The sequence below is a fragment of the Diceros bicornis genome, chromosome 31 (assembly GCF_020826845.1).
Source record: "Diceros bicornis minor isolate mBicDic1 chromosome 31, mDicBic1.mat.cur, whole genome shotgun sequence".
Classification (NCBI taxonomy): domain Eukaryota; kingdom Metazoa; phylum Chordata; class Mammalia; order Perissodactyla; family Rhinocerotidae; genus Diceros; species Diceros bicornis.
The window spans coordinates 22,390,345-22,411,957 of NC_080770.1; the positions used below are offsets into that span (position 1 = coordinate 22,390,345).

The window sequence follows — 21,613 nt, forward strand, 5'->3', positions numbered from 1 at the left end:
AATACCATCCCATTTACAATTGCAACAAAAAGAATAAAATACCTAGGAATAAACTTAACCAAAGAGGTGAAAGAGCTGTACATGGAAAACAATAAAACATTGCTGAAAGAAATTGAAGAAGACACAAAGAAATGGAAATATATTCCATGGTCTTGGATTGGAAGAATTAACATAGTTAAGATGTCCATACTTCCTAAAGCCATCTATAGATTCAATGCAATCCCTATCAAAGTTCCAACAACATTTTTCACAGAAATAGAACAAAGAATCCTAAAATTTATTTGGAACAACAAAAGACCCTGAATAAGTAAAGGAATCCTGAGAAAAAAGAACAAACTGGAGGTGTCACACTCCCTGATTTCAAAATACACTACAAAGCTATAGTAACCAAAACAGCATGGTACTGGCACAAAAACAGACACACAGATCAATGGAATAGAATCGAAAGCCCAGAAATAAACCCACACATCTATGGACAGCTAATCTTTGACAAAGGAGCCAAGAACATACAATGGAGAAAAGAAAGTCTCTTCAACAAATGGGGTTGGGAAAACTGGATAGCCACATGCAAAAAAATGAAAGTAGACCCTTACCTTACACCATACACAAAAATTAACTCCAAATGGATTAAAGACTTGAATGTAAGACCTGAAACTATGAAACTTCTAGAAGAAAACATAGGCAGTATGCTCTTCGACATCGGTCTTAGCAACGTATTTTCAAGCACCATGTCTGACCAGGCAAGAGAAACAATAGAAAAAATAAACAAATGGGACTACATCAAACTAAAAAGCTTCTGCACAACAAAGGAAACCATTAACAAAATGAAAAGACAACCTAACAATTGGGAGAAGATATTTGCAAACCATGCATCTGATAAGGGCTTAATCTCCAAAATATACAAAGAACTCATGCATCTCAACAACAAAAAAACTACCAACCCAATTAAAAAATGGGCAAAAGACCTGAACAGACATTTCTCCAAAGAAGATATACAGATGGCCAACAGGCACATGAAAAGATGGTCAAAATCATTAACTATCAGGGAAATGCAAATCAAAACTACAATGAGATACCACCTCACGCCCGTCAGAATGGCTATAATTAACAAGACAGGAAACAACATGTGTTGGAGAGGATGTGGAGAGAAGGGAACTCTCATACACTTCTGGTGGGAGTTCAAACTCGTGCAGCCAGTATGGAAAACAGTATGGAGAGTCCTCAAAAAATCAAGGATAGAACTACCATATGATCCAGCTATTCCACTGCTGGGTATTTATCCGAAGAACTTGAAAACACCAATGCGTAAAGATACATGCACCCATGTGTTCATTGCAGCATTATTCACAATAGCCAAGACTTGGAAGCAACCTAAGTGCCCATCAAGGGACGAATGGATAAAGAAAATGTGGTATATATACACAGTGGAATACTACTCAGCCATAAGAAACAATGAAATCCAGTCATTTGTGACAACATGGATGGACATTGAGGGTATTATGCAAAGTGAAATAAGTCAGAGGGAGAAGGTCAAATACTGTATGATTTCCTTCATTAAGTAGTAGATAATAACAACAATAAACAAACACATAGAGACAGAGATTGGATTGGTGGTTACCAGAGGGGAAGGGGGGAGGGAGGAGGGTGAAAGGTATAATTCGGCACACGTGTGTGGTGATGGGTTGTAATTAGTATTTGGGTGGTGAACATGATGTAATCTATGCAGAATTAGAAGTATAATGATGCACACCTGAAATTATACAATGTTATAAACCAATGTTACTGCAATAAACAAAAAATTTTTAAAAATAAAATAATAAAGGACATGAATGTAAATCACATAATCCACCAAAGGAAATAAAGTGAGATTTAAAAGAAGTAAAAAGAGCCAGAGAGAAAGAGGTAGAAATGGAAGTTAAACAAAGGAGGCCCAACATATATATAAGGGATGTCTCTGAAAAAATAAAATCAAAACAATGGAATAGAACCAAATATAAAACTATAATCTAAAATATATTCCAAAAATTTTTAAATACCTAAATCTACACATTGTAAAGATCCACTGGATACCAGGAAAAATTGACCTAGAACAATCACCCCTGAGACAGATTCTAATAAAACTATTAGACATCAAAGATAAAGAAAGAAATTCTCAGGAATTCTAGGCAAAATGATGAAATAACTTACAAAAGCAAGAGAATTCCAGTGGCATTTGAGTTCCCAAAAACAGCATACAAAGCAAGGCAACTGTGTAGCAGCATTGTCAAGAAAATTAAGAAAATATAAACCAGAATTTTATACCCAGCCAAGCTGTCTTTCAATAAACAAGACGATAAAGAAAACTTTTGATCATGCAATAACTCAGTAAATACTGTACGTAAGCACCCTTTCTGAGGAATCTACTACATGATGCGCTTCATCCAACCAAAAGATGACTGGGAAAACATCAATAAAAATACTGTCAGTTCAATCAGTTGTTTTTTCATGTATTTTCATGGCTTTGCTGTTAAATAATCTTAGGATTATTATGTCTTCTTGGTACATTGATCCATGTATCCTTATTCAATGTCCCTCTTTATCTTTGGTAATATTCATTATATTAAAGTCTATTTTGTCTGTTATCAATATAGTTGCTCTAGCTTTCATTGATTAGTGCTTTATTGTATTTTTTTTTCATAATTTTAGTCTTAACCTATGCATGTCTTCATATTTAAAGGGTTTCTTATAGGCAGGATAAATTTGAGAATGTTATTTTATAGAATTTGAATATTTTTAATTGGTGTGCTTAGACCATTTATATTTAGTATAATTATTGATTGGTTTGATTTAATTCAAACATCTTATATGTTGTTTGCTATTTGTTCCATGTGGTCTTCATTCCTTTTTTCCTCATTTTCTGCCTGATTTTGGATTAGTTGCATAATTTTTATGGTTCCTTTGTACCTCACTATTTGATAATATTTATACTTCTTTTTAAAATATTTTAGTGGTTGCCCTCTGATAAATAATATATATATTTAATTAATCACAGTTTACCTTTAAATATTTTTTTACAACTTCATATATTCTAAGAACCATGCAACAGTATACTTCCAATTCCTTCCTCCCACTTTTTGTGTTGTTTTCATATAATTTACTTTCACATATGCTATAAACCCACAATATTTTGCCCTAGACAATTACTTATCTTTAAGAGAACTAAAATAAGAAAGAGAGTCCTTTATATTTACTCTTTTTTTTTTTTTTTGAGGTAGATTGGCCCTGCACTAACATCTGTTGCCAATCTTCCTTTTTTTCTTTTTTCTCCCCAAAGCTCCAGTATGTAGTTGTGTATCATAGCTGTAGAGCTGTAGTTCTTTTATGTGGGATGCTGTCTCAGCACAGTTTGATGAGCTGTGAGTAGGTCCACGCCCAGGATCCGAATAGATGAACCCTGGGCCGCTGAAGCGGAAAACGCAAACATAACAGCTGAGCCACCAGGCCAGCCTCTATATTTACCCTTTTTTAACAATTCTGGTGCTATTCATTTCTTTGTGTACCTCCAAGTTTCTACCAGATATCATATTATTTCTGCCCGAAAAATGTTAATATTTCCTGTAGCGTAGGTCTGCTGGTATGAATTCCCTCAGTATTTCATTGTCAAAAAAAATCTTTATTTTACCTTTATTTTTGAAAAATATTTTCCGTGGCATAAAATTATGGGTTGGCAGGGGCTTTACTTTACTAAATACTTTAAAGACATCTCTAGTGCCTTCTAGGTTGTATAGTTTCTGATGAGAAGTTTGCTGTAATACATATCTTCTTTTTCTATATAATGTGTCTTTTTTCTCTGGATGCCTTCAAGGTTTTCTCCTTGTCTTTAATTTTCAGCAGGTGGAATATGATGAGTCAATGTGTGGTTTTACTTTTCATTTATTTTTGTTGTTATTGTTGTTTATCCTGCTCAAGTTCCCTGAGATTCTTGGATCTGTGGTTTGATCTATTTCATTATTTTTGGAAAATCTTAGTCATTATCCTTTCAAATATTTCTTTTGCTCCATTCTCTCTCTCAAGACTTTTGATATCATCCTTGAGTTCCTGGGTACTCTGTTCTGCAGGTTTTCTCCTGCTCTTTTTTCCGTTTATTATATGTCAGTTTGCTAATTTATATTAACCTATCTTTAAGTCACTATTCTTTCCTATGCTGTGTCAAGTCTACTATTGAGCCCACCTAAAGCATCTGTGATCTGTTACCATGTTTGTTATGACAGCCAAATATTGACGTGTATCTTTGGTGGGTCTTGCATGGCAGATTTTACCATTCATCCCCCAGGCAGAGAAGACCTTAAATTGTATTGGCATAGGATTCTGGGTCCAGGCCTTTCTCCTACTCCTCCTCAGTGGTAGAACGTTCTTTTCTTTTACCCTTCACCCTGCCCCAGTGGATCTTAACATGTATCCTGGGGAAACAGGCATCTTCCTCAGAGGCCTAAGTCTTTTGTTCTGTAAGAGAGAAGGGTCTGAGTCAGGCTATGTGCTTTTCCCCCAGTGGCAGCTGCTCTCCTCATCCAGGCTTGTATCATCAATGTAGATTTTCTCTAGTCTCCTGCCCTGTCCCCAATATTTCTCATGAACACCTAGTGGAGGTCCCTATAGAGAAGATCCCCTTATGGCATGAAGTCCCCTTGGGTCTATGGCTCTCAGGGATTCTATACTCTCATGCTAGCCCACATTTGGCCTTTATACAATTTTATTCTTAAAATTTAGCTGTATTTTTCTTACCCAGTTGTGTGGCTCTTGGTATTTCTTTCTACAACATTCTCCCAGTGATGCAGTGCTTGTGTTCCATCTCTGCTTGTATGGGTCTATGTTTCCTTATATTTCAGGATATTTGGTTACTCTGCAACCTCAACTCTCTGATAAGTTCAAAAAAATTTATGAATTTGTAATTTATCTAGATTTTTTCTGTTGATAGGCTAGGAACAACACCATTTCCGGTTTTCTACATCCTAGGCAAATCTAGAAAGTAGAAAATCTAGAAATGAATCTTCAAGTTGTGTAAGACTCAACACTGAAAATTAGGAAACATTTTGAAAGAATTTAGAGAAATTAAAGAAGATCTAAATAAATTGAGGGATATATCATTTAAGATTTAAGCTTAATTAAAATATTGAGTATTCCCAACTTGATCAATAGACTCATTGCAATTGTAAATAAAATCCCAGAAGGTATTTCTTTTTGTAAATTTACAAGCATATTCTCTAAAGTACATGAAAATGCAAAAGGTCAAAAATAGTTAAACTACCCTTGAATATGATCAAAGTTAGTGGACTTACACTACTGATGATCAAGAGTTACTACAAGGGGCCAGCCCAGCGGTGTAGTGGTTAAGTTTGCACACTCCACTTTGGTGGCCCAGGGTTCAAAATTTCAGATCCTGGGCATGGACCTACACACTGCTCATCAAGCCTTGCTGTGGTGGTGTCCCACATGCAAAATAGAGGAAGATTGGTGCAGATGTTAGCTCAGGGCCAATCTTCCTCACCAAAAAAAAAAAAAAGAGTTATTACAAGATTACAGTTATTAAGATAGATATTGATAGAAAGATAGACAAACCAATAGTGTAGTGTAAAAATCCAGAGGCAGATACATACGTATGTGGACATTCAATTTATTACAAAGGTGCACAGAAGAGCTATGGATAAAGGACAGGCTTTTCAATAAATGGTGTTAGTTCAAAATGAAATTTTTTTCATAGGGATATTCCCTCACAGAATATCCCAAAATTAATTCCAAGTGGATTTTAGATGTAAATGCGAAAAGTAAAACAATAAAGCATCTAGCTATTAATGTAAGAGACTATCTTTATGAACTTGGAATAGGGAAAGATTTCTTTTTTTTCTCCAATTATTGAGAAATAATTGACATACATCACTGTATAAGTTTAAGGCATATGGCACGATGGTTTGATTTACATACATTGTGAAATGATTACCACAATAGGTTCAGCTAGTATCCATCTGCTCATATAGATACAATTAAAAGAAAGGAAAAAACACTTTTCCTTGTGATGAGGACTCTTCGAATTTACTCTTAACAACTTTCCTATATATCTTACAGCAGTGTTAACTATAATCATCATTTTGTACATTACATCACTAGTACAGATCTTTCTTGATTTATGATGGGGTTATGTCCCAATAAACACATCATAAATTGAAAATATCATTGGTCAAAAATGCATTTAAGAAGCCGGCCCGGTGGCGTAGCAGTTAAGTGCACGCGCTCCACTGCTGGCGGCCCAGGTTCGGATCCCAGGCACACACCGATGCACCGCTTCTCAGGCCATGCTGTAGCAACGTCCCACACAAAGTGGAGGAAGGTGGGCACAGATGTTAGCTCAGGGCCAGTCTTCCTCAGCAAAAAGAGGAGGATTGGCATGGGTGTTAGCTCAGGGTTGATCTTCCTCACAAAAAAAAAAAAATGCATTTAAGTGGCCAGCCCGGTGGCGTAGTGGTTAAGTTTGCATGCTCCACTTCAGTGGCCTGGGGTTCACAGGTTCAGATCTCGGGTGCAGACCTACACACTGCTTATCAAGCCATGCTGTGGCAGGCATCCCACATATAAAGTAGAGAAAGATAAGCATGAATGTTAGCCCAGGGCTAATCTTCCTCAGCCAAAAGAGGAGGATTGGCAACAGATGTTAGCTCAGGGCTAATCTTCCTCACCAAAAAAAATGCATTTAATATATCTAACCATCATAGCTTAGCCTAGCCTACATTAAACATGCTCAGAAGACTTACCATTAGCCTACAGTTGGGCGAAATCATCTAACACAAAGCCTATTTTGTAATAAAGTGTTAAATATTTCATGTAACTTATTGAATGCTGTACTGAAAGTGAAAAACAGAATCGGTTGTTTACTCTTGTGATCCAGTGGTTGACTGGGAGCTATAGCTCACTGCCACTGCCCAGCATCACAAGAGAGTATAGCACTGAATATCACTAGCCTGGAGAAAGATCAAAATTCAAAATTCAAAGTACAGTTTCTACTGAATGCATATCGCTTTTTCACCATAATAAAGTTGAAAAATTGTAAGTTGAACTATTATAAGTCTGTACTTGTTTATCTTATATCTGGAAGTTTGTACCTTTTGACCACATTTCTCCAATTCCATCTCCCCCCAGTCTTGGCCTCTGGTAACCACAAGTTTGATCTCTTTGTCTATGAGTTTCTTTTTGTTTGTTTTTTTAGATGCCACTTATAAGGCAGATCATACAGCATTTGTTCTTCTCTGTCTGACTTACTTATTTCACTTAGCATAATGCCTTCAAGGCCCATCCATGTTGTCACAAATGATAGGATTTCCTGATTTTTTATGGCTGAATATTCCATTGTACATATATACCACAACTTCTTTATCCATTCATCCATCAATGGACACTTAGGTTGTTTCCATGTCTTGGCTATTGCAAATAATCCGCTATGAACATGCAGATATCTTTGTCAGTTAGTGTTTTCATTTCCTTTGGATATATTCCCAGAATTGGAATTGCTGGATCATATGGTAGTTCTATTTTTAGTTTTTGAAGACCCTCCATCCTGTTTTCCAGGGTGGCTGTACCAGTTTACAATCCCATCAACAGTTCTCCACATCCACAGCAGCGTTTGTTATCTCTTGTCTTTTTGATGATGGCCATTCTAACAGGAGTGAAGTGATATCTCATTGTGGTTTTAGCTTGTATTTCTCTAATGACTAGCGATGTCGAACATCTTTTCATGTACCTGCTGGCCTTTTGTATATCTTCTTTTGGAGAAATGTCTACTCAGGTCTTCTGTCCATTTTTTACTTGAGTTATTTGGTTTTTCTGCTTTTGAGTTGTATGAGTTCTTTATATATTTTGGATTAACCCGTTATCAGATATACTGTTTGCAAATATTTTTTCCCATTCCATAAGTTTTCTTTTCACTTTGTTGGTGGTTTCTTTGGTTGTGTGGAAGCTTTTTAGTTTGCTGTAGTCTCACTTGTTTATTTTTTATTTTGTTGCTTGTGCTTTAGGTATCATATCCAAAAATTCATTACCAAGGCCCATGTCAAGGAGCTTTATTCCTGTGTTTTCTTCTAGGAGTTTTCATGGCTTCACATCTTATATTTAAGTCTTAAATCCATTTTGAGTTAATTTTTGTGAGTGGTGTAAGATATGGGTCCAGTTTCATTCTTATACATGTGAATATCCAGTTATCCCAGCACCATTATTGAAAAGACTATCTTTTCTCCGCTGAGTATTCTTGGTTCCCTTGTCAAATATTAGTTGACTGTATAAGAATTTCTTCAAAAAGTACTATTGTCTTAGTCTGTTTGGGCTGCTATAACAAAATACCAAAGACTGGGTAGATGATAAACAACAGAAATTTATTTCTCATGGTTCTGGATGATAGGAAGTCCAAGACAAGACACCAGCATGTTCAGTGTCTGCTAAGGGCTCACTCCCTGGTTCACAGAAGGCATCTTTTGCTGTGTCTTCACTTGGTGGAAGGGACAAGGTAGGTTTCTAGGGTCTTTCATGAGGGCTCTGCCATTATGACCTAATCACCTCCCAAAAGACCCACCTCCTAATACCACCACCTTGGAGGTTAGAATTTCAACATGTGAATTTTGAAGGACACAAATATTCAATTCATAACAATTAACATAATGGAATAGATCAATAAATTTTATTAAAATAAAAAGAACTTTTATTCATTAAAAATACCATTAAAAGAGAAAAAAAAGCAAGCTACAAAACTAGGAGAGGAGTCGATACAGATGTAGAGATAGAGATAGAGACATAGATACAGATATGATGAAGCACCTTTAGCCAGATTACATAAAATCCAGATTATATAAAAAGCACCTCTACACATCAATAGGAAAAGATAGGTAACGCAAAAATGGAACACAAAAAAGGCACATCCTACAAAAAAACTATCTAAATGGCACGAAAGTCATGAAAAAATGTTCAACCTCAGGAAATTTCTAATTTAAAACACAGTAAAATACACACAGTTTAGTTATCTGTTGGCATTTGAGGATAGGCAGTGGGGTGGGCTAGGGAAGGCACACACAGGAAGGTGTACGTTGTTCATAATATCTAACACTTGGATTACATTTTAGCTTACAAGTATGTATTTATTAAACTAATTAATTAATACTGAAGTACATCACACATGGAACAATGATGATAATGATCCTCAATATAGCAATCATGATTGCTTCAATTCAACTCAACTGAGGCCCTACAAACAAAACAAAAGAAACCATGGAATGCATATAAAGTGTTTATAATAATGTAGGACATATACTAAGCGTTTAATCAATGGAATCCATTGTCATTAGATTAAAAGATAGATGTCAGACAGGAAATCCAGCAACCATAAAAACCAGAGGAATCCATTCTGAAAAGCCCTATCCTAAGTGGGCCCCCACACTTGACCAATGCAGTGGAAAACTTACTTGTATCTTTGGGGAGAATTTTTAACAGAGGAAGCAACCTAGAAGGCTCATGGGAGCTCATTACTTAGGACAGCGAGAGAGAACACAGCGTCCTCTGGGTATCAAGGGGCTTTTCTTTCTCCTTCCCAAGCCACAAAATTTGGATTTGAAAGAGCCTTTTTCCAGGACTTGACCGAATTCACACTGAGCTGAAGGACAGCTCTGGATCTCAGGGAGAGAGCAAGTTAACCTTCGGGATGGTCCCAAAGTCACATATTTCTGTTGTATTTACCCTCGGTTCTTGCTGCTAACTGAGCCCCTGCCAACAACTTAACAATGCGAATCTTCGCTTTGCTTCAGCATTCAAAATAACCTCAGCTTTGCAATCCAGGCAGCAATTCTAAGGAATAAATGAGGGACAGACTATTTTTCAAAGCAACATACCTGCTCTGACCTACAGAAATCTAAGACTATTGGAATAGGAATAGTGTTCAGAGAGGTCATAGCTGGGTAGAGGATTCATAGGACCCAGAAGCGGGGAAACGATGGGAAGATTTCCCTACTCTCCAGGTAAGTGAAGTCTCTTTCATTATCTTTCTTTCTTGCTTTATGTTTCCCATCTTTGTGATACGCAGGATAAAAATAAGAATAACTAGCATTTCTTAAGAACTTCCTATGCACCAGACACTACGCTAAGCTTTATGTGCATTAGCTATTTTAATTCTCACATCAACTGTATGAGGCAGGAAGTAGTTATCTGTATTTCACAGATAAAGACAATGATTAAATAGGTGAAATTACTTGGTTACTGCAACACAGCTGGTAATTGGTGGGGCCAGAGGTTGAAAATCCAGCTCTATCTAATAAAAGTTTGTGCTTTAACAAGTTTTCTATGCAAGACAATGGATAGTGCTAAAACCAGGTTATCTAGAAAGATTCATAAACCAGTTAATCTATTTCCTTTCTCCCTCTATCCCTCCCTCCTACAAAGTTGACTGAGTCCTAATGTATTTGCTAGGCTCAGGATCAAGTGATGGGGATCCATACAAATAGGAATGGTTTCTGCATTTAAGTAGCACACATTCTATAGGGGGAGACACACAAGTAGTCTAAAAGACAAAGATTTTAAATATTATAGAAATAAACAGAGGATACCTAAAGGCGTCATGAAATGCCTCTACTGCAGACTTTTGCAAACCCACCTCTTTCAGGAAAAATCTGCTGACAAACTTTTTCAGTGATTCAGTATTTAGTTAAGGCATTGGAATTTAGCATTTGGTGAAGCCTAAGGCCTCATCAATAGGTTTTGCCTTTTTACTTATTCAACTACATGTTAAAAGGTACTATTGCCTTCCAGAATGTAGAATAATCCATGCCTAGTCCCAGCACCATATGGCAGGTGACAGTAGGGGGAGGGAAGGTGAGACAAAGGATCCTACTGAGTCCCAGATTCTGGCAGGTGAAATGGCAGAGTTTGAATATTCCTGTCCACAATCTGAACCATTTTCTAAGACTGTGCGCATCCTATACCAGAAATTACCGATTGATTATAAAGCCAATGGGTCTTCTTAGGGCACAGATATCAGGACTCCATAACTTATTAAAGGGTATTGGTGTCTATTATAGTTAATTAAATTTTGTCTGGCTTAATTAAAGTAGCAATTCCTACCCCAGAGACCCTGAAACAGTAAAGAGGATCCCAAAGCTATTATCAATATTTTTTAAAAGCCAATAGAAATTATATATTTATATATGGTATAATGTAGTACAGGCTAAGAGACTATATCAAGGTTGAATCTGTGTTCCACCAGTGACCACCTACATGACTGTGAATAAAGTTATTTTACCTTTCTAAGGAAGGATTTTATTCCTATGTGAATAATGGGAATAGTTCTACATACTTCACAGAGTTACAAGAATTAAATTAAACAGCATACTCAAGTACCTAGACCAGGGCCTCATCCTTAGTACAGCACTGTGAAATAAAAACATAATCCAAGCCATATTGTCGTTTTAAATGTTTTAGTAGCCACATAAAAAAGCAAAAGAAACAGGTGAAATTAATTTTAATAATATTTAATACTTTGTTTAACATAATATACCCAAATTTTTATTACATCAAAATATTTTACATTGCTTTAGTTTTCAAATTTAAATTAAATTAAATTGGAACTTCAGTTTCTTAGTCTCACTACTCACATCCCAAGTGCTCGGTAGCCACAGCGAGCTACCATATGGTATCAAGCAGACCTAGCAGGCACTCAACCAAGCACTGTAAGGAGAGACGGGAACAAAACTTGGCTCCAGCAGACCAGGAATTGGTTAATAGCAGGAAAATACTGGTAATTTTGTTTTGTGTGATCATGTCTTTGTGTTTATGTAAGAAGATTCCTTATTTTTAGAGACACAGACACCAGAGCATGTAGAAGTTGAAATGACATGGTGAGTGGGATTTGTATTAAGATACTTTGGCAACAAAAAAAGAAATGAAAAAGAGAGATTGATGAAGCAAACATAGTAAAACTTTAATCATTTTTTAATCTAAATGATCATTATATGAGAATTTATAATATAATTATCTGCATTTTGTATATGTTTGAAATTTTTAATGATAAAATATTTTAAGTACTGGGAATCTAGTTGGAAAATAAAAAGGCGTAATTCAATGAGCACTTACTATATACTGGTCTAAGTTTGGTACTTAAAACAATTCTCAAAAGAAGTCAGTAGTATTTCCATTTGAAGAATGAAGAAACTGAGGCTCAAAAGCTTAAATGACTTGCCAAAGCCTTGGACACAAGGGTTTGTGCAACAAAAGAAAACAAAATAATAAAAGACTTGCAAAACTAATGGAAGCAGTATTTGTACTCAGGCAATACAAAAATAAAGAACATACACCTTGTCCCCACCTTTGCACATCTTTTGGTTCAAAAGAATACAAAGGTAACGAAACAAAGAAACCACATTCAATGACAGTGATTCATTGTATTGAAAAGATCATCCCAAATTTTAAGTTATATTGTTAAAGCTGGAGGAAAACTTGGTGTTCATGGAGAGTCCAACCCAATGGCCAAAGAAACTGCATCTCTATCACGGTAGGTAACTTGCCCCAGGTCTCACAGCTGGTCATTGTCAGAGGCAGACTAAACCTAGCTGAGAGTTATTTTCTCCCCATGTCCTACAACTACTAATGTTAACTAGGATCTGAAATCATGAGCATCTTACAAATGGTAGTTCCTTTTTGTAAAGCGGCTATGCATGTCCCAACTTTTAGACATATAAGGCGTGACAAAGAATGCAGTCCTGGTATAACCTAAAATTGACAAAACCAATCAGGCTGTTGGTAATTTGGGAGGCCAAAGAGCCACATAAAAGGCTAGTTATATCCCAGGTCTGACTCAAAGTTGTACATTTTAAGACTTACATACTTATGATCACAAATGTGTGTGTGTGTGTGTGTGGTTACTTAGATCCCATACATCAACTGGAAAACAGGCAGAAAGCATCCTGGAGTAAAAAGAGTGGAGGTTATCACTTGAAGCCTCAATTTAATGAGAGACTTAATTCAAATTCTGGAGCAACGTTGCTTCAGACAACTGATGCTGAACTGGAGAGCCTAGACTGCATTCCTAAATCTGTTTAAAGCCTCTCAAATTGCAATTTTTCCTTTCTCTCTCTCTCTCTACCACTCTCTCCCTCTCTTTCTCTTTCTCCCTACCCCTCCCCTCGTTTTCAATCTCTGGTAATCTTATGAAACAGACTTTACTCAAACAAATACCCTAAGTGAGAAATTTTGTGAATAATTGTTTAAAATAATACTAATAGTGTGATAGTACCACTTGCCCAAATCTAATTGGCCTTTATATGTTTTTCCTATAGGTAAAGTCAGACAGTGTTTTCCTCTTGTGAACTGCCCAGATTCCATGGAAAATAATGTTACTGAATTTATCCTCACGGGTCTTTCCCAAAATGAGCAAGTGCAGTAACTATGCTTCTTTTTGTTCTTATTCTTTTATATGATCCTCATGACCGGAAATTTTTTCACTATAATGACTATCCAAAGGAGCCCAAATCTCAACTCTCCAATGTACTTCTTTCTTAGCTTCCTATCCTTTGTTGACATCTGCTATTCCTCTGTTACAGCCCCCAAGCTGATTATTGACTTCCAAGCCCAGGTCAAAAGGATCTCTTTCGTTGGCTGTATGGTTCAGCTCTTTTGTGTCCATCTGTTTGGCTGCACAGAGATCTTTATCCTCACAGTGATGGCCTATGACAGGTACGTGGCCATCTGTAAGCCTCTGTGCTATACGACCATCATGGACTGGAAGGCCTGCTCCATACTGGTGGTGACCTGTTGGTTAGGAGGGTTTGTGAATTCCTTCATCCAGACCATCCTTACTGTACAACCGCCTTTCTGTGGCCCCAACCTGATTGACCACTACTTCTGTGATATCCACCCTCTACTGAAGCTGGCTTGCACAGACACGTATGTGGTGGGGCTCATTGTGGTGGCCAACAGTGGCGTGATTTCACTAAGCTGCTTTGTCATTCTTGTGGGCTCTTACACTGTCATCTTGCTTTCCTTCAAGACCCGCTCATCAGAGGGGAGGCACAAGGCCCTGTCCACATGTGCTTCCCACATCGCTGTGGTGATCTTGTTTTTTGTTCCCTGCCTCTTCGTCTACCTAAGGCCTTCCACCACTTTTACTGAGGACAAAATGGTGGCTGTGTTTTACACTATCATCACACCCATGTTGAACCCTCTGATCTATACGCTGAGAAACATGGAGGTGAAAAATGCCATGAAGAGACTGTGGATTGAGAGGTGGTTGGGTAGAAACAGGAGAGACCCTGATGTGAAGCTCAATGGGAATGGTACAGCCTCATTTGTACCAGTTTCCAAAGGAGGTGCTGGGAATAAGTCAGGTATCATCCCTTAAATCCTATCACACAAAGAAATACTATAATAAAGCAGAGAGTCTGGGATTTGAAGTCTAAATACCCAGTCTGGAGGGCCTACTCTACCAATTACTAGTAGTTTGACTTTAGGCAAAAAGATATTCCCTTAGAGGTGCCCTGAGTGGATTAAATGTTTGTACAGAGAAATCTGATGCCAAAACACAGTCTGTTTCCTAACATATAGTACTGTTGTCTCTGAGCAATAACGTCTCAGTGATGTGGTACGTCAGGCATACATATTCTAATAAAGGAATGACACCAAAAACAAATGCCGAAGTGGATTTCACTATCCTTTGCCTCGCCTATTTCCTCATTTTAAAATGAGGTTAAAGCTACTTTTCCTATCATTCCTAGGGTTATATAGAGAATCAAATGAGATAGAAGGGGAGGTGAAAGCATTTAGTAATAGTAAGGAGCTGCATTTATGGAAGTTATTATTGTTACCATTAACCTGGCAACTCCAGACTTCCAGACAACTCTCATTTAAAGAATTTGGTTTGAGGTTTAGGGTTTCTCTCACATAATTCTCTTTAAAAAGTTCTTAGATGGGAATTGTTTCTGTTGCTATTACAGCAGAAGCTACACTGGACTCAGAATTAAAGACAACATGCTCCCTATAGGAATATCTGATACAAGGAAAGGATTGGTAGTGGATGTTGTAAGCAACCCAGATCCCTCTTCAGGATGAAGCTGCTCATTCCCTCAGCTGCCAGGAGTGATGGCTGCTCAGAGCTCACAGTTGCTGCTTCCACAGAAATTGGCCTTCCCCCAGGGAGGCACCACATCTCCCTCCTCCAGCAGGCTGCAGCCAATGACTGCTCAATTTGGTGGTAAAAAGGCCGGGGCCTCTTGCCTCAGCTTGGAACAACTCTAAAGGGCCATCCCAGCTCTAATGCTCCTTGTGGGATCATCCAAGACCTTTTTGGTTCAACTTCTCCCTCTGCCAAATTGTGCTTCCGTCACGCCTTTATAGATGTTGATCTTGAGGGCACTTCCCAATAAATTTTTACACAAAAACTCAATCTCAGAGGTGTTTCCTAGGGAACTCAACCTTTGACACAGGTCTCCAATCAAAGAGGAGAAAATATATGCAAATATTAAAATAATTGAAATCCCTGTTGCATGACTCAGAGAGAAGAGAGTTCTGACTTTTGAGCAGGCTTGCCAAACTTGTTTAACAACAATATGAATAAATCAAAATGTGTATTTTTAATCTTGAACTACAGGTGTGACAAAGCATTTGATTTGTATCTGGCTGCCTGACACCTGCGTCACCTCCCGTGACTGAAACCCAAGGAATCTGAACAGTTCTGAGTAAATGTTTTTGTTTGTGTGTTCGTTTCTTTTTCTCTCCCGGTAAGTAAAGAAGTTGACCCCGCTTTCTCTCAAGCGCTAGATGGGGACTTAAAAAACTTCAAGCAAGGTGCTCCAAAGCACAGGGCTTCCTGAGGCACAGGGCCTGGAGTAGGGGCCCCACACACCTGTGTCTAAGGGCAGTGTAGGTTATGAGTATCTGTTTAGGCCTATTAACTGGCTTCAGAAGCCGGGACTGGAGCAAAATTGTTTTATGCTGATTGTTTCTAGCCTCCCTTTTTTCCCACTACCTTATATCAAGAACAGGGTAGTAGCTAATACTTTAGAGTTCAGATGGGATAACGACTGAATTGACAGCATCCCATGCATGGAACTATGACTAAACCACCCATGCAGCAGACATAAACTTTTTATACAAAATGAGGACAAGGGTAGATACTGAGAGGCATCAGGAGTGACTTTCCTGAACATTCTCTGTTTGCACACCAGCTCCACTTCCACTGTTATTCAGCTTATTGTATGTCCTGTAAGGTGACCTTCACGGACTGCTTCAACGGGTCCCTCTGCACTATGGTTTCTGGTTAAGTTTAGCCAATGTGGTGGGCACCAGCATGGGATCACCACGAGAGGAGAGTGAGTCTGGTGTATTTATTCTCCTGGAACCTTCCCTATAGGCCTGTGGGTTGGCAGTGGCTGCATTGCTCTAAAGTCCACAGTTCCTGTCAATCAACCCTCTCCTACAGCTGCAACTCTCTCTCCTTCCTTTCTGCTTCGGCCTAGAAGTGATAAAGAATCCCAGCTATTGCTAGCCCTGGGTCTTTCACCATTCCTTGTTGGCTTCCATTTAGTCTACTACACTAGTCTATCTATTAAGTTATCCTCAATTACCTCATCTAAGTGTGTACTGTTTCCTCTCAGATCCTTGACTAATGCAATCCTCATGGTTGCCTCATGATTGTAGGATCCTACTCCACTTCCAGAATCACATCAGCATTTCACATAGAAAGAGGAAGGAAGTGATGAGCAGGAAATATTGGTATCTGAATCAAGAAAGGAAACTTGCTCAGAAGGACCCACCAGACTTGTCTTTACATATCATTGCCCATAATTATGTGACATGATGATGGGCAGAATAATTTGTTTTCTACTGTTGCTATTGTGTGGAGTGTTTTAAAGACACCAATGTGATTCACTTAGTTGATAGTACTATCTAGTATTCTATGTCCTTCATGACATAGTTGCACTATCCATCATTGAGAGTAGGGCTTTGAAGTCTCCAGATTTGTTGTTGAATTTATCTATTTCTTCCTTTGATTCTGTCAGTTTTTGCTTCATGTATTTGGAGCTCTGTTGTTAGGTGCATATATGTTTATTACTGATGTTTATAATTGTTAGATCTTCCTGATGAATTTTGTCCTTTTGTCATTATAAAACATCTTTCTCTGTCTATACTAATACTTTTTGTTTCTAGTAAGACAAGTTAAGTCTAGTAAGACTTTCTTTAAAATCTATTTTGTCTGAAATTAATATAGCCACTCTGTCTCTCTTATGGTTGTTGTTTGCATGGTATATCTTTTTCCATCCTTTTACTTTCAACTTACTGTGTTTTTAAATCTTAAGCGTATCTTCGGTAGAAAGCATACAGTTGGATCTTGTTTTTTTTTATCTAGTCTGAGAATTTCTGCCTCTGATTGGAATGTTTAATCCATTTATACTTAATGTTAGCTAAATATTGATATGGTTGACTTTATGTCTGCTATTTTTCTATGTCTTTGATATGTTTCATATCCTTTTTTTTTCTGTTACCCCTTTATCACCTTCTTTTGTGTGAAATATATATTTACTAGTGTACCACTTAATCCCTTGTTTGTTTTTTTAATGTTTTTGAGGTTTTTAAATTTAGTCATTGCTCTAAGAATTATAATATGTTTCTTAATTTATCATAATCTACTTCAGATTAATACTAAGTTAATTCCAGAAAATATAGAAGCTTTGCTACAATATAGCTTCATTCCCTCCTGCCTCTTTTGTGCTATTAATGTCATATATATTATTATAAACAAATCCAATAATATGGCATTGTAATTATTCCTTCATGCAATTTTATATCTTCTAAAGAATAACTTTAGAAGATATCTTTTCTAAAATAAAGAGAAGTAAGAGGCAAAAATATATTTTTAGAGTCTTCTATATTAACTTGCATATTTACCATTTCCTCTACTCTTCATTTCTTCCTATGGATTCAAGCTACCATCTGGTATCATATTCTTGCTCTAATATAGGTGCATTTCCTTCCCCTTTTCTTTGTGCTATTATTTTAAAATATATCATATCTTTATAAGCTATAAGCCCAACAATGCAATTTTATAATTTTTAATTCGTGTAATTGTCTTTTAAGTAAGTTAAGAGAAAAATATATATTCACATTATCTTTTATGATTTCCTACGTAATTACTTTTACAGATAATCCTGAGTTTTTTCATGTGGATTTGAGTTACCATATGATGTCAGTTCCTGTAATTTGAACTACAGGATTTGTAATATTTCTTGTAAAGCAGGTCTACTGCAAATAAAATTCTCTCATTTTAGCTGGGAATGTCTTTATTTTGTCTTCATTTTTAAGGATAGTTTTTCTGGATGTAGAATTCTTGGCTGATTTTTTTTTTCAGCATTTCAAATATGTAATCCCTCTGCCCATTGTCCTACATGGTTTCTGATGAGAAGTGATTTAGCTAGATTAACCAAGAAAAAAAGAGAGAGGACTCAAATAAGCAATATCAGAAATGAAAGAGAAGACATTACAACTGATACCACACAAATACAAAGGATCATAAGAAACTGCTATGAACAATTATATGCTGACAAATTGGACAATCTATAAGAAATGGATAAATCTCTAGACACGTAAAACCTACGAAGACTGAATCCTAGAGAAATAGAAAATCTGAACAGATCAATTAATAGTAAGGAGATTGAATCGGTAATCAAAGACTTCCCAACAAGAAACAACCCAAGTATCCATCCATGGTTGAATGGATAAAGAAGATGTAATATACAATGGACTATTATTTAGTCATGAGAAAGAAGGGAATCCTGCCATCTGTGACGACATGGGTGGACCTTGAGGGTATTATGCTAAGTGAGATAAGTCAGACAGAAAAAGACAAATGCTGCATGGTATCACTTATATGTGGGTTCTTAAAAAAAAAAAAAGTCAAGCTCATAGAAGTAAAGAATAGAAAGTGGTTGCCAGGGCTGGGATTTGGAGGAATTAGGGAGAGGTTGTTAAAAGGGTACAAACTTTCAGCTATAATATGAATAAGGTCTGAATATCCAATGTATAACATGGTGACTATAGATGATAACACTGTATGTATAATTGAAATTTGCTAAGAGAGGAGGACTCAAATGTTCTCACCAAAAAAAAAAGATCAAGATGTGAGGTTGTGAGGTGATGAATATGTCTATTAACTAGAAGGGAGAATCATTTTACCATGTATTTGTGTATCAAATCACCATGACATACATTTTTTTTTTTTAAGATTTTATTTATTTATTTATTTTCCTCCCAAAGCCCCATTAGATAGTTGTATGTCATAGCTGCACATCCTTCGAGTTGCTGTATGTGGGATGCGGCCTCAGCATGGCCGGAGAAGCGGTGCATCAGTGCACGCCCAGGATCCGAACCCGGGGCCGCCAGCAGCAGAGCACGCGCACTTAACTGCTAAGCCACGGGGCCGGCCCCACGATGTACATTTTAAATATCTTACAATTTTATTTGTCAGTTATACCTCAATGAAACTGAAATAAAAAAATTAAAAAAGAATGGTGCTATGGGCTGCATTGTGTCCCTCAAAAATTTATGTATTGAAGCCCTAATCTCCAATGTGATGGTATTTGGAGATAGGGCCTTTGGAGGGTAATTAGGGTTTGATGAGGTAATAAGGGTGGGGGCCTCATGATGGGACTAACACCTTTGTAAGAAGAGGAAGAGAGAAAGAGCTCCCTCTCTCTCTCTGTGCCATGTGAGGACGTAGCTAGAAGGCAGCCTCTGCAAGCCATGAGGAGAGCCCTCATCAGGGAACTGTAGGGGAGCAGAATTTGCCACCTTAAGATGTGTCTCTGGCAGGAGGATTATTTTGGGCCGGTTATATTTTTAAAAACTGCAGACATAGCAAAAGCTCTGAAAACCAAGTGGAAGTTACCCTTTGTAAGAGACATTTACATTTGTAAGAGAAATCTCCATTTGTAAAGGTATCTCCCTCTCTGTACCAGGAAGAAAGGGATGACCTTATCTCTAGAAACTCTTATCAATGTGGAAGGCAAGAACTTAAATCTGCATAATAACCTCACTCTTGCTTACTGTGATTTTCTGGTAATCTCCAATAAGTGACTCCCCACACCCCCAACATCCTACTTTGTCTTTAGCTGAAGATGGTATTTAAGGTGGCAACCTCAGCCAATCTGGGGAGTTGCTCAGTTTTCCTGGGTCTCTCCCGTGTATACATGTTATAAAGCTTTGTTTGATTTTCTCCTGTTATTCTGTCTCGTGTCAATTTAATTCTTAGGCCAGCCAGAAGGACCTAGAGTGGGTAGAGGAACTGTCTTCCTCCCTTACACAACCAAATCCACCAGCACCTTGATCTTGGACTTCTAGCCTCCAGAACTATGAGAATAAATACTGTTGTTTAAGTCACCCAGTCTATGGCACTTTGTTACGGCAGCCCAAGCTGACTAATACAAATGATATTGATGATATATATACGGATATTGAAAGAACTCCAAAATGTATTGTTCAGTAAAAAAAAAAAAAAAAAAGCAAGTCAAAAAACAGTATGCATAACATAATACTATAGATGTAAAAAAATAGTCACTTGTTGATTGAATTCATGTATTCTCAGTTGTTTCCATTAGCCCTCCAGGTATTGGCCTCTTCACGTTTAGTAGAAAAAGTTCTCTGCTGCTACAAATATCATCAAGGGAAGAAAAAGAGCCAATTAGTCCTCTGTTCTGAGTTCAATGATCAGTCAGTCTTCTGCTTTCTGGGGCCCACTCCAGGCTCTACAGCATGATGACAGCCTTTGGCAACTAATTATACTCCAAGGAGCTGAGGCAAAGAGTTAGAAAAAGTTTGCAAAGAAGCAAATTAGTGTCATCCCTTGGGAGTTGTTCAGAGCTGGCTGAGGATTTCTTTCACCTCTTTGAGATTCTCAGGAGCTTCAGGCAAGTAATTAAAGGCATGACTGGAGGCTCCAAGAACACATCTCCAATAAAGGTGCAAGTCGCTGATGTGCCAGAGCTCGCAGTTGCAGGTTCCTCCTGTAACCATACTGTGGACCAAAACCAGGACTCAACACCTCCCAGTACTCCTGTTAGATCCATTAAACAAGACATTTAGAAGTAGCTGGGTCACCATGCCAATGCAGGAAAACAGAGGCCTTTTCTTTCCCATCTACTCCTTCCCCAGACATGTGGCTCTGGAAGGGAGGAAGGGAGGAGGATAATGCCATTTATGGAATCCCTACTATGTGCCAAGCACTGTGCTAAGCACTTCATCCATTGGCCAGACCAATGTGGCCCAGAGCACCAGTGCCCACCAATATCCACGGTTCTCCTCTTCTTCCTGGGCACACAGCAAAATGCTATTTTCCTACCAACAGAATGTACGTGACAGCGATACATGTCACTTCCAAACCCCGCCCACAGAAACCTCCCACACATTGTCTTCCAGTGTGTCTTCCTCATCTGCTAGCTGGATGGTGACACTCTGGATGAGCTTGAGAGGTTTGGGTTAAAGGTGGTGAAACCTATACCAGCCTAGGTCCTTGAATGGTGCCAGCAACATTAAACTGTGACATAGGTATTAAGGCATTGAGACCTGGGAGTTG

General features: G+C 37.7%; 1 pseudogene; it reads left to right on the forward strand.

Moving 5' to 3' along the window:
* Positions 1–13,318: 13,318 nt before the first annotated feature.
* On the forward strand, positions 13,319–14,392 carry LOC131395461 (olfactory receptor 4S2-like; annotated as a pseudogene).
* Positions 14,393–21,613: the final 7,221 nt, after the last annotated feature.